Source organism: Bactrocera tryoni, chromosome 3 (genome assembly GCF_016617805.1).
Source record: "Bactrocera tryoni isolate S06 chromosome 3, CSIRO_BtryS06_freeze2, whole genome shotgun sequence".
NCBI lineage: Eukaryota > Metazoa > Arthropoda > Insecta > Diptera > Tephritidae > Bactrocera > Bactrocera tryoni.
In genome coordinates, this window is record NC_052501.1 from 80840604 (window position 1) to 80853556 (window position 12953).

At 26.8% G+C, this 12953-nt stretch overlaps 1 protein-coding gene across 1 annotated transcript in view; it reads right to left on the reverse strand.

Moving 5' to 3' along the window:
• Positions 1-12953, reverse strand: part of LOC120771821 (probable phospholipid-transporting ATPase IA) — a 132537-nt gene that overhangs the window by 109071 nt on the left and 10513 nt on the right. The gene's annotated exons all lie outside the window — the stretch shown is intronic.

Sequence of the window (12953 nt, forward strand, 5' to 3'; positions counted from 1 at the left end):
ATGCGAGTGCATACAAATTTTTGATTCGTCACTCCCAAATTCGAAATAATATCAATAATTTGAATATATGATGGAAAACTTATTATCCGATGTTATCCGTGCATCAAGAAACGTTGGTATCGTGCAAGGGAATATAAAAATAGTTATTCGCATGATTATAATATATCATTTGTATATTCCATATACATACATACATATGTATGTTTGTATAAAGCCAATTTAAAGTTTGAAAAAATAAAAATTTTTAACATTTTGCCAAGGTTATAAAAAAATTGTCTTTTAGTACTATCCGAAATTATTCGCGATAATACAATGGACAATTTTTCTATCATATATGACAAATAATAATACTAAATTTCAAATATGTATTATCCGCTGTTATCCGAACATAAAAATATGTTCCGAGTTTTTCTAAAATAAATACGAGTGTGGTCTTAGTAACAGCCACTGTTATGTATGTATGTAAATTTACTTCATAACTTACAATTTCTGAATATTCCTCTTACAATTTGAGTTCAATTTACTAATTGTTTCTTATTAAAATATTACAGAAAAATTCTATTTGGGATATTCGGATAAAAGCAATAAACACTTTTCCATTAGTTTCGAAATCTCTACTTTTTTGTAACTAGTTTTTAAAATATTACAAAAAGAATTGTATCCGAGTTATTCGGATAAACAGAAAAAACACTTTTTGCATGAAACCAGATCTTAAATTTAAAATTTTTCCTTTTTTCAAATTATATTAAAAAACTACAGAAAGAATTATATCCGAGTTATTTGGACAATCCGGATAAACATTTTTTCCAATAATTTAAAACATCTACCTCTAACAACTCGGGGATAGAAATATTAACTAATTTTTTTTCGAATTCTCTTCGGATAAACGTTTTACTAATTTATATGGCACATTTTTATTAAATATAAATCGTTTGCTAACAAAAAATTTCCTATCCTAGCTTTGATTTTAGAAACCCAAATTCATAATTATATATTCAAATTTTTAGCTTCTTGAAATCATTAAAAAAATGCAGAACAAATTTATCCGAGTTTTCCGGATAAGCGGGATAAAAGCTTTTTCCATCAATATTTAAGTCCCTATACTTTTGAGATAGAAATATCAACCAAAAGTTATTATAATATCCTTCGGATAAACATTTCACTAATTTCATTGCCACAATTTTTAAAAATATGAATCCTATAGCAAAATTAAAAATAATTTTTAGTATATGCCGTCTTATTATACCGCCTTTTGTATAGTGTTCGTATTTACATAAGTGACAACAGGAAGCAACAAATAGTGGTCATAAATCTTGCACCATCAATAAATTTCGTATCCTTTACGCAAGCAATGCAATGCTGACAACACGAATTATTAATTTAGTATTTAACTTTATTTTATGGCGCGGTAGTCGACTAACCTTGAACTGCATTGAACAAAAAGCGTAAATAACGAGTGAGAGTAAGATTTTTCTCAAGTTCTTTGGCTTTCTATTAACCAGCGCCATACCTAGGCAAATCAAAAATAGAACATCAAGGCGTGTATTATGTATACATACATATGTATAGTATATGTATATATGTACATGTATTTCTGTAACAGTTAGACGAGTATTGAAGTACTTCGTAAAATGTTTAAAAAGTTTATTCATTTGAAGTGCACATAAAATTCACGCTGAGCGTTCGAAATTATGAGAATTCAAACAGCTGACAATTGAGAGGTCATGAAAGGGAATTTCAGCTGGGGCATATAGCGGAACTAAACATGTGTCACATATATTTGAACACGTTGCTATTTGCATATGTGAGGGCATGTATATATAGTACCGTTAGTGCCGCAACGTTGAGTGAGTGCGCCAGCGTACGTGAAACTTTTGCCCCCAACTAGCGCGGCACACAAAAAGGACTCACGTAGTAAGCATAGTAAAAAGTCGTTGAAAGGAAATTGAAATGAATTTTAATTAATTTGTCGTCGTCGTCGTCGTCGCTGTATGCGCAAAAGCAACGAAGTGAATAGAGCAAAGCGAGTGAAAAGCATAAAGCTCAACTTGAACCTCAGCAGTTAGTCATAGTGCATACTTTTAGGCGGCAGAGCTGGTATTCAGCAGAGATAGTGGTATGAGGCGGTTTAGGTTGAAGGGGCGCTGCTTTAAAGGGATTTTACAACAACGAAAAAACGGCGAATGCTCGGCAATTAACACGTTTAGCGGAGTGTTAAATCGACGCGTAGATAAATTACGCAATGTGAAAGGTCAACGCGCACAAAGCAGCTACTCGAAGGTGAGGCAAGGTTGTGGCCTAATGGTGATTTAACTCAAGCGTGTAATGTGTAATTTTTAGCTGCAAAGTATTTGCAAAATATTCGAACGCGAGCAAGTAACACTCATGCTTACAGGCTTTTCTGGTCAGCTTGTTGAACCACAATTAACCTTTTTCATAAATATGCAAATTTTTTTCATTTTACCCATATATTGTATCACCACCAAGTACCCAATTTGCATTAAAATGCGTGTTTCGCTATGCTACCGCAAATTTAAGAATTTTTTAACATACATTTAGGCGCACATGCTTGTATGGGCATGTTAGCCATCAGCGGTAAATGAACTGCTATTATTCGCCACTGAAGTGCTATTTTAAAATTTATCATTTACCGCAGTGCAGTTAATTAATGCATCACCCCCTACGGCACCACTTTGAAGTTGTACAAATGAATTCCACACGAAAACGCCAAAGCTGTATGGGGCTAGGGCGACAGCCGCCAAGTATGCAAAGTATTTTGAAAGCGTCATCTAAGTATGTATGGAATTAAGAACGCAGTACAAACTGTTGCAGTTCATTCAAATATACAAAAGCAGTAGGCCTAACTACTGGAAGAGGAAAGCAATGTTCGCATGATTTCATGGAAAGAACGTGCTCTCTTGATAAGTGAAATGTTGGCGTTAAGAAATGGAATGTAGAACTTTTTGTGGACAAATGGATAGGTAAGTGATTGGAAATAATATTTACATTGCAAAAGTTTCATAGAAAAAATTACTGAAATATTCCAAAAGCTAGACTTTTCAAATAATAGGCACTATCAGTTTATCCGCGTTCATTGGATAAAAATTTGGTAAAAACACAAAAAAACAGTTTATCCGAATTGACTGGATAAATAAGATTGTAGATTTTGTAAAATTTTTCATTTTAGTCAGATTTTTATCATTGGATGAAAAGTTTGGTGGATTCTTTCAACAACTCAAAAGCAGTTTATCCGAGTTGATTGGATAAAAAAACTTTAGATTTTGTTAAGTTTTTCACTTTTGTCAGCACTGGATAACCCTCATAACAAATTTCACATGTGGTTTTGAAAGTAAGCTTATAAAGACTATACTGGATAATCCGGATAATAAATTTTCAAATTATATTTTGCAAGTACGCTTAGAAAAAAGGTTTAATGTAGACTGCAATGCGTTTAATAACACTCGGATAATATGAATTGCATAAAATAGTAAACCTTAATAGATTTTTATATAAATAAAATTCAATAACACGCAAGTTAAGCTGGGAAAATGCGTTTAACAAAAATTTTGTTAACTACAACAGTTCAGATAAGACTGAGCACTTTAAATGCTAAAAATACGATATGGACAACAGTGGATAAGCACGGATAAATAGATCTCCAAATTAAACTGGAAGAATGCTTTTAAACAAAAATTTATTGAATTGCAACATTTCGGATAAGACTTCTGAGTACTTTTATTGTTAAAAGTGCAATATAAATAACATTTGATAGGCATCGATAAATATAGAACAGGTTTAAAACTAGTGTTTTAAAATTATAAGCCACTTAAGTGGCTCACAGCTTTTTTAAAGAAAAAAAATTTTATTCAAACAGTTCGGATAAGGCTTTTGAATTCTTTGAATGATAAAAATGCGTTAGAAAAAACATTGGGTAATCGAGTAGGACACAATTATTTTGAAGAAAATAAATTAAACTTAACTAACATTAAAATTTAGTTTAGATAATGAATTTAAACAAAAAAATTTAATTCTAATAGTTCGGATAAGACTTTTGACTACCTTGGCTGCTAAAAATGCGATAGAAATAACATCGGGTAAGCATGGATAACACGGATGAATACATATGCGATATTAATGTAGGTCATAATTATTTTAAAGAAAATAAGTTAAACTTTAATAACATTCAAAACAAGCTTAGTAATGCATTTAAACAAAAAAATTTGAATTCTGACAGTTCGGATAAGACTTTTTGACTGCTTAGACTGCTAAAAATGCGTTATAAATAACATCGGGTAAGCGCGGATAACACGGATAAATACATATGAGCTTTAAAAAGTACTTTAAAACTATTAACCATGTATAAAGTTCAAAATTTTTTTGAAAGAAAAAGAAAAAAATTAATTAAACTTTTGTAAAAAAAAATATTATTTGATAAGGTAAAGTTTAGAATAAACACCTAGGGTCTTTTTGTGTACTTACAAGTCTGTAAGGTTTATTGGAAATAGCAGAAATTTCCGTACCCAAACAAGTCTCATAAAGCTGAGCAAAAACAATAATTCGAATGATTAAACTATTATGGCGGATAAAACGGATAATATATATTTCTACCTATAAGGTCTCTACAATATTTACTGATATTATCACTTCGAAAAAACCACTCAAAAATATATATCCTGTAGTTTTGGTAACAATTTTGAGTACTTCAGCTCCCTGTGATTTTTAAAACAGTTTAAAGCAGCGGCGCTTAAATGTATGCTATAATTCTCTTACAGCCTTACACAACTCCACAACGTACATAAATCATACAGCCAATCACCTGAAGCCAACGGGCGCAGTAGAGCTGGTGAAATACTGAATTTGGTAGTCTGTGTGAACACTTACAACAACAATTGCCACAGAAAGCAGCAGCTACAACAATAACATTCTTATAACGGCATATTTAATATTTTTGTGGAGTTGGAAAAAAAGAGGCAACGATTTGTACAAATTCGCACACAACGCAAAATTGTTATGCGCTTCAGAAGAATTCATAAACAAAATCTCGCCGCACCACAAAAATCCGAGCAATAAAATGTAATGTATACGACACGTAAGCCAATGTTGCAGCGTGGAAGGCGGGCATAAATATGGCACGGAGCGCAGCTGAGGTGCTAAATTTAAAACAAAGCGGAGGCAAACAATTTTAAAGCACGCGATCGGCGTATAACACTAAAAAATGGAGAAAATATTTTTAATTTCTTTTTTTTTAAGCACAAAACATTCATTTAACGGAAATAACACTTTATTTTAATTATATGTGTGGCCAGCTAGTGTAATTTAATATGAATTTAACACGCGCAATTATTACATTTTTATATAAAAAACTTCCACTACAGTTACAACAAATTTTCACATAAAATCTCCGAAAGTATGCGTTGACAGCGACCGTTACATGATTTTTGAAAAGTGTTTGATTTTTGGCGCCATTCTCACACAGTCGTCTGCACCGCACGAAAGCCGAAAAGTAACTGTTACGCGCCTGAAAGCAGACTAGCAACGGCAGCGAGCACAACGACCGGTGCCAGCGGATTTGAAGCGAACCAAAAGCCAAACAAACCGCCGAACAAGCAAGCAACAGCTAGTGGTACTTGAACGCAGCAAGGAATCACACCGATTGCAGACGACAACGAACCAGGCAAGCAACCGACGTTCGAGCCTGCGAAGTTCGAACGGATTTGCCAAACGCAAAGCGTGGCTAACGGTACGCGCGGAGCGGTGGCGCGCAGTATTTGCTACTTTTTTGTATTGATATTATTTTTATTAATATGACTTTTTTTTTTTGATTTTTTTGTGGAGAGCATGGCGTTGACTTTCGGCTGATGAGTTGTCACCGAAAAGGCAAAAGCGCTTTTATGTTTTTCCTGTGCATTGGCAATATTTACGCTTATTAAAATGCGTACGGCAGAGCAAGCTTGAAGCAACTCATGCTTGCTATGAGAGACGCTACGCGCGTGGCATGAAATATGATTAGCAATTCATGGCTGGAATAGTATGTGCTGTTGTGTGCTTAATAGAGATATAAATAATCAACTCTTATTGGTGGCATTTTAATTCGGACTGTCATTTGTGATACTCTTAGTGCAAATATATAAAAAAAAAAACAATATAACAAAATATACATATATGTATAAAAAAAGATAAATAAAAAAATTTAAAAAAAACATAAAATTAAAATTTAAAATGGAATAAAATTAAAAAATAAATTTATTAAATTATAAAATATAATAACTAAAAAAATAATTCGAATAGATAAAATAAAATTACAAAAAATATTTAAACAAAATATATAAAAAAAAACCATACAAAAAAACTAAAAATAAATAAAAAAAATAAATAAAAATATATATAAAAAATTAAATAAAATAAAATTTAAAAATTTAATAAAACAAAAAAATTATTTAAAAAAAAACAATTATATAAAGATAATATACACACATTAAAAAAATCTAAAACTTATATCTATGTATAAAAAAATAATAAAATAAATTTAAAAAATGTATAAAAATAAAAAAAACCTATGTATATATAAAAATAAAAAACTAAACTTTACTACTGAAATAAAAAATTATACATACATGCATATAGTAAAAAAATAATAATAAAATTTTAAAAAAATTTGAAATAAAAAATATATAAAAAAACTATACAAAGAAATAAAAATTATATAAAAATAAAATTTAAAAACGGAATAAAACTGAAAAAAATTAATAAAATTAAAAAAAATATACATATGTATGTATATACATGTATGTATACATATGTACATATATGTATACATACATTCAAAAAAAATAAAAAAAAATTATTTATTTTAAAAATTACAATCAATAAAAATAATATGAAAATAATATTAAAAAATATACACATTAAAAAAAAGAAAAAAATCTTAAACTTATATAAATAAAATAAAATAAATTTAATAAATCTACAAAATTTAAAAATATATATACATACATACATATATACAAATAAAAAGATAATAAATGAAATATATACATACATACATATATACATACATACATATAATACAATATATATGTACATATAATATAGAAAATATTAATAAAATATTAAAACAAAATGAAATAAAAAATGTATAAAAAAAATATACAAAAACATTTAAAAACAAAAAAAAATAATTAAATACAAATAAAATTTAAAAATGGAATAACACTAAAAAAAATAATTAAAATAAATAAAGTATACACACACATAATAAAAATTAATTATAAAAATTTTAATAAATTATTAACAAATATGAAATAAAAATATATAAAAAAACACAAAAATAATTTTTGTTAATTTTAAATATAAAAAATAAATAAAGAAAAATAAAATTAAAAAATAGCATAAATATTTAAAAAAATAACTACAATAAAATAAATAATAAAATAAAAATAAATTTAAAAATTTTATATAAAACAAAAAAAAATATATATATAAATATATATGTATGTATGTATATATAAAATATATAAAAATTGAAATAATAATAATAATAATTAAAAAGAAAATAAAAAATTGTACTTAGGTATATAAAATAAAAAAATAAAAAATAATAATAAAATGTTAAAAAAAAGTTAAAATAAAAAATGAATAAGAAACAAATGTATTTACACATTCACATTCATTCCTCAAATTTTATTTTATTTTCTTAATTTGAACGCACAGCTGGAGACTCGATTCCGTCATTTGCCTTAAATGTTTTGCTTGTTAACAACGCCATTTGCAACACATACAAAATTTCCAACGTCTGCTTCTAAGACCAACCTGCCATGTGAGCGTTGAGAGTGCCAGAAGTGTTAACTGCTGCACTGTTTTTAATTTCTTAACATCTCTTACCCAACGCTACTGCCTTTTCACACTTCAGCCAGATTTTTTTACACAAAAATTAAAAAATTGAAAAACAGCACGTTAAGTACTCTGCGACACGCCACATAACAAACGAGTCGGTTGCGCGAAAAGAGTTGAGCGCGGTGCGAGTAAAAATGAAGTAGACACGAAGTTGTTGCCATGTGGGTGTGTAGTTGGTGGCAGTTATATACAGGGTGGTATTAATATGTCTTGATCTGGTAAAAGTAAGAAAATGTTGAGATGATTCTAACTCCACTTCTTTCAGACTGCTGGATCCCGATCAGACATTGTCCAGTTGAAACTCCAACAACCATTGAAGGATGGAGTTTGCTGAGAGTGAAGAACTTCCAATTTACCATGGACCAGATGGAGCTTCCGACTGCACAGCTGCTGGTAGTTGACTAACACTAACACGAGAAGCCCGCCGAACTTCTACCCGTTCGCATTCCATAGTTTTTGAGACTGAAGCACCTTCCTAGTAAGGTTTTTTCAACTTTTCCAAACTTTCATACATCTATTATCTATTATTTAAAATATTTGTTGTATTTTGGATAAAAAAAAAGCATTGCAATCATCAACCACCCTGTATTGACGTACAAACTTTGCAGCGCATCCATGTAGCTTGTCTATGTAAGGCATTTCTTTGGCAGAAACCCATTAAGGGGCTTGTACATTGCTCGCCTGCCGATATCGCCTGCTTGGATGTGGCCTTGTCAAAGTTCAAACGAGAACAAGTCAAAATGTCAGCCAGACAGACACCCACAACAAATCATATTGACTGGTGAAAAGCTTTGAAAGTGAATATGCTAAGATAACAACAATAATAAAAACACACACACATACGAAGCGAGCGCTAAAAGCTATGGCGACGTTGGAAAACCCGATTGCTCTCACATATGTACATATGTATCTTGAAAAAAGTTTAACATATAGAAGTTATTTAACCTTGTTGATTACGATGAGCGTTACACACGCTAAAAAAGTCACTAATTACCTAATTTGTATATAGAATCGTATAATTAATTGGTGAAATAGGCAAATATTAATGTTAACAACTTATTCGGTGAGCACACACAAACACTATTAAATGAAAAATTATAATTGAACGGTTATTTGCTTTTCTATGAACCTTTTTGCACAGCGGTTCGGTAGTGAAGACTACGTATTAGGGTGTGTACATATTTGGTTGTTATACGGTATGATATTTTGAATTTTAACTTAAGAAAAAATTTAGAAACGGCATTAATTTGCAGTTATATAATTGCTTTGGCTATATTTTTATTTAATTTTAATTTTAATTTTTTTTTTAATTTTTTTATTTTAATAAATTTTTTTTTATTTAATTTTAATTTAATTAATTTATTTAATTAACTATTTTTTTTACATTTAATTATAATTTATTTAATTTAGTTTAAAAAAATAAAATAAATAAATAATTAGATAATTAAATAAATATTTTAAATTAAAATATTTTTATTAAATAAATAAAACTAATTAATTTTAAAATTTAATTTAATTACTTAAGTTTTTTAAATGATTAAATTTTTGAAATTTAAGTTTCTGGATAAAAACAAATAACAAATTTTACTGAAAAAAATGGTTTCGTATTCTTTGTTAAAAAAGAAAATCCAATATGGAAAGTTTTATAAAAAAATTTCCACTAGAAAAAACGCTGTATTTTATTATACTAGAGAATTGATTTCGTACAGAAATAATGTTGAAACCGTACTAAAAAAATACTAAAATTTAAAAAAAATATTAAGTAAAAAAAATTACAAAATATAAAATATTTCAAAAATGGAAAAATAAAAAAAATAAACTAAAAAAATTACTAAAAACATTTAAAATAACAAAAAAAAATTATAAAAACAGGAATTAAATTAAAAATAAAAATATAAATATAACATAAGAACAAATATTAAAAGAAAATTTAGTGCATGCCTAGTTCTAGGAAATATGCAATCAAAAACAAAAAAACTTAAATAGAAAAGTAACAACTTAAAAGAAAAATTACAGAATATTAAATATTCAAAAATTAAAAAAAAAAACAAAAAAATTTAAATAAAAAACTTACTAAAAAATTTTAAAATAAAAAAATACAAAAATTTACAAAAGTATAAAAACCAAAAATAAATTCAAAAAATTAAAAATATAAACAAAATATAAAAACAAAGATTAAAATAAAATTTATTGCATCCCTAGTTCTAGGAACGAAGTTACACAATATACTAAAATATGTTTGTGAGCGTGTGTACCTGCATTCGAGTCTAACATTAAAATTTGCATCTAAGAGGCACAATAAAACTCTTATTAAAATTGCTGTTGCCCTGGTAAAAATGCTTAAATTTTGTTTGTCAGCAAGTTAAGCGAACGCAAAACACGCAAACAATCAAAACGGTCACGGACTCTTACTTTCGGCATTACAAACGGTTTTCTATTTTAATGGGATGATGTTGAATGCTCTTAGCAAAAGAACCCTACCTGATTGGCAAATGTTTGATAAGAAATCAGTCATTTTTAAGAGCAATAAAATAAACGGAACTATTTTTGACATATAGAAATTATAGTAAAAATATTACAAAAATTTATAGAAATTGAAAATAAGAGTTTACATGCAATAGAGAAGTCAATAAAGACTTCATTCAATTGTGTGAATGCGCACAAAATAGGAGCGTTATTAATTAAGAGATAGTACATTTGAAACGAAGAGGTTCAGCCATTAACAAATCAACCCGCAAATGAAGCATTAAACGCAGAGTTGCATGCAAATCAAAGAGATCCGATTGAGATTTCACCGGCAATAATAATAAAAACAAATTAAGTCGGTACTTTGTGCTGGCAGCTACTTAAGGGAATTAAAGTATGTAAAACACACACAGAGCAAATATTTTGACACGAAGAAACATGGCGAATGCTCTTAAGCGTAGGCAATGAGTAGATGTTATCTACTTAATACAATTTTTCTGTGAAAAAGCATAGAAAATGTGCTTAGAAAAGATTTTCTCTTAAAAGCGGAATTGTAGAAATATCTCGGCCATGATATACTTAACCACATATTAAACGACGAAATCACTAAATTTTAGCCTTGGAATAAAAAATATTTTTATGTCAATCATACATATAAAATTATTGGCAAGTTTTTATAGGCATTATATAATAAGTGTTATTACATACTTGTATATACTTACATATATTTTATATATTGTTTGTCTAAATCTGTGATATAATTACCAAACCAGCAGCATGAATTAACAAAATAAGTAATTTTGAAACTACAAGTAATTAATATTTGGTATTTGTGGTATGTATAATAAGTATAGTATATAAGAAATGAAAAATTTAAGTTGATTTTAAATTTTTTTTATTTTTAAAAACTGATTTCATGAAAAATTAAAAGAAATTGAAAACTGAAAACATAAGAAATATTAAAAAAAAAAATTAAGTTGAAAAGAATGTAATTATCTTAAAATTAAAACTAAATTAAAATTAAAATAAAAATTAATAACAAATAAAATTTTAATTTAACTATATCAAAAATTTTAGTATTAAGAAATGGAAAATTCAAGTTAATTTGATTTTTTTAATTTTAAAAAATTAATTTGATAAAAAAAATAAAAGAAAATGTTAACTTAAAACATAAAAAAATTAAGTTGAAAAGAAAACTGAAAATGAAAATTAAAATTGAAATAAAACTAAAATTAAAAACAAAACTGAAACTACAATAAAAATTAATAATAAATTAGTAAATGAAATTTTAATTTAATTATATTAGAAAAATTAGTAGTAAGAAATGGAAAATTCAAGTTAATTTGATTTCTTTTAATTTGAAAAAAATGAATTTGATGAAAAAAATTAAAAGAAATTTAAAACAAGAAAAATTAAAAAAAATTAATAAGGGAAAATTAAAATTGAAATTAAAATTAAATTAAAATTAAATCAAAACCAAAACTAAAAGAAAAATTAATAATAAATTAATAAAAAAATTAATTTAATTATATTAACAAATATTAGTAAAAAGTAAAAAGTAGTAAAAATGGAAAAATCAAGTCGTTTTGATTTTTTTTTTTTAATTTAAAAAAACTAATTTGATGAAAAAATTAAAAGAAATTAAAAACTTAAACATAAAAAAAATTTTAAAAAATAAGTTAAAAAAAATTAATTAAGTGTAAATTAAAATTAAAATTTAATTTTAAAAAAATTTTATTGTAGACATAATCATAAAATTAAATAAAAATAAATTTATAATTAAGGGAAAATTAACAAAAAAATTAATTAAATTAAACTTAATTAATTTAAAATTGAATTTTATTAAAAAAATTAATTAAAAATAATTTAAAATTTACATAATTCTACTTGTCGTAATGTAACTGTAAACTAGTGTAATCATTTTCTAAAAGGATTATAATTATGAAGATAGAACTAAACGTACATATGTATACCTCGTCTTAGTCCAAATTATTCCTAATGTACTTAATAGAGAGACTTTTTAAGGCCATAAGGAGGGTTTGAAATGCCTTCGCATCGTCATTCCACGTGAATGGTGCATCTTCTAAAACATTGTCACCTTCTACCAAGGATTTTTCTCTTACCGCGCGACCGTTTTCACAATACTTAAGAACAAGGTTTCCATGATGGACTTAATGCACATCAGTTTCTACGCTCCCTCGATCAAGGACTGCCACTCAATTAGAAATTATTGAAGAAATATTAAAAAGATTGTCAAATTTAGGTAAAGATACCTCGAAATTATTTTTAAAGATAAAATAATGATTAGCAGCAAAAAAAATCAGACCAAAATCTATTAGCTGCGACAATGATTTAATTATTTTATTTTTACAGTTTTTTTTATTGAAATATTATTTATAAAATCTTAAAAAAAATTTATAAAACTGAGAAATTTTTTGAAACTGAAAAATTAAATTTTTATTTAATTTATATTTTTTTATTTTTAATTTGTTTAAAAATTAATTTTTTTATAAAATATATTTTAATATTTTTTTAATAAATATAAACAATTAATTTTAAAACACTTTTTAGAAAAACTGAAAAATTATTTTAAA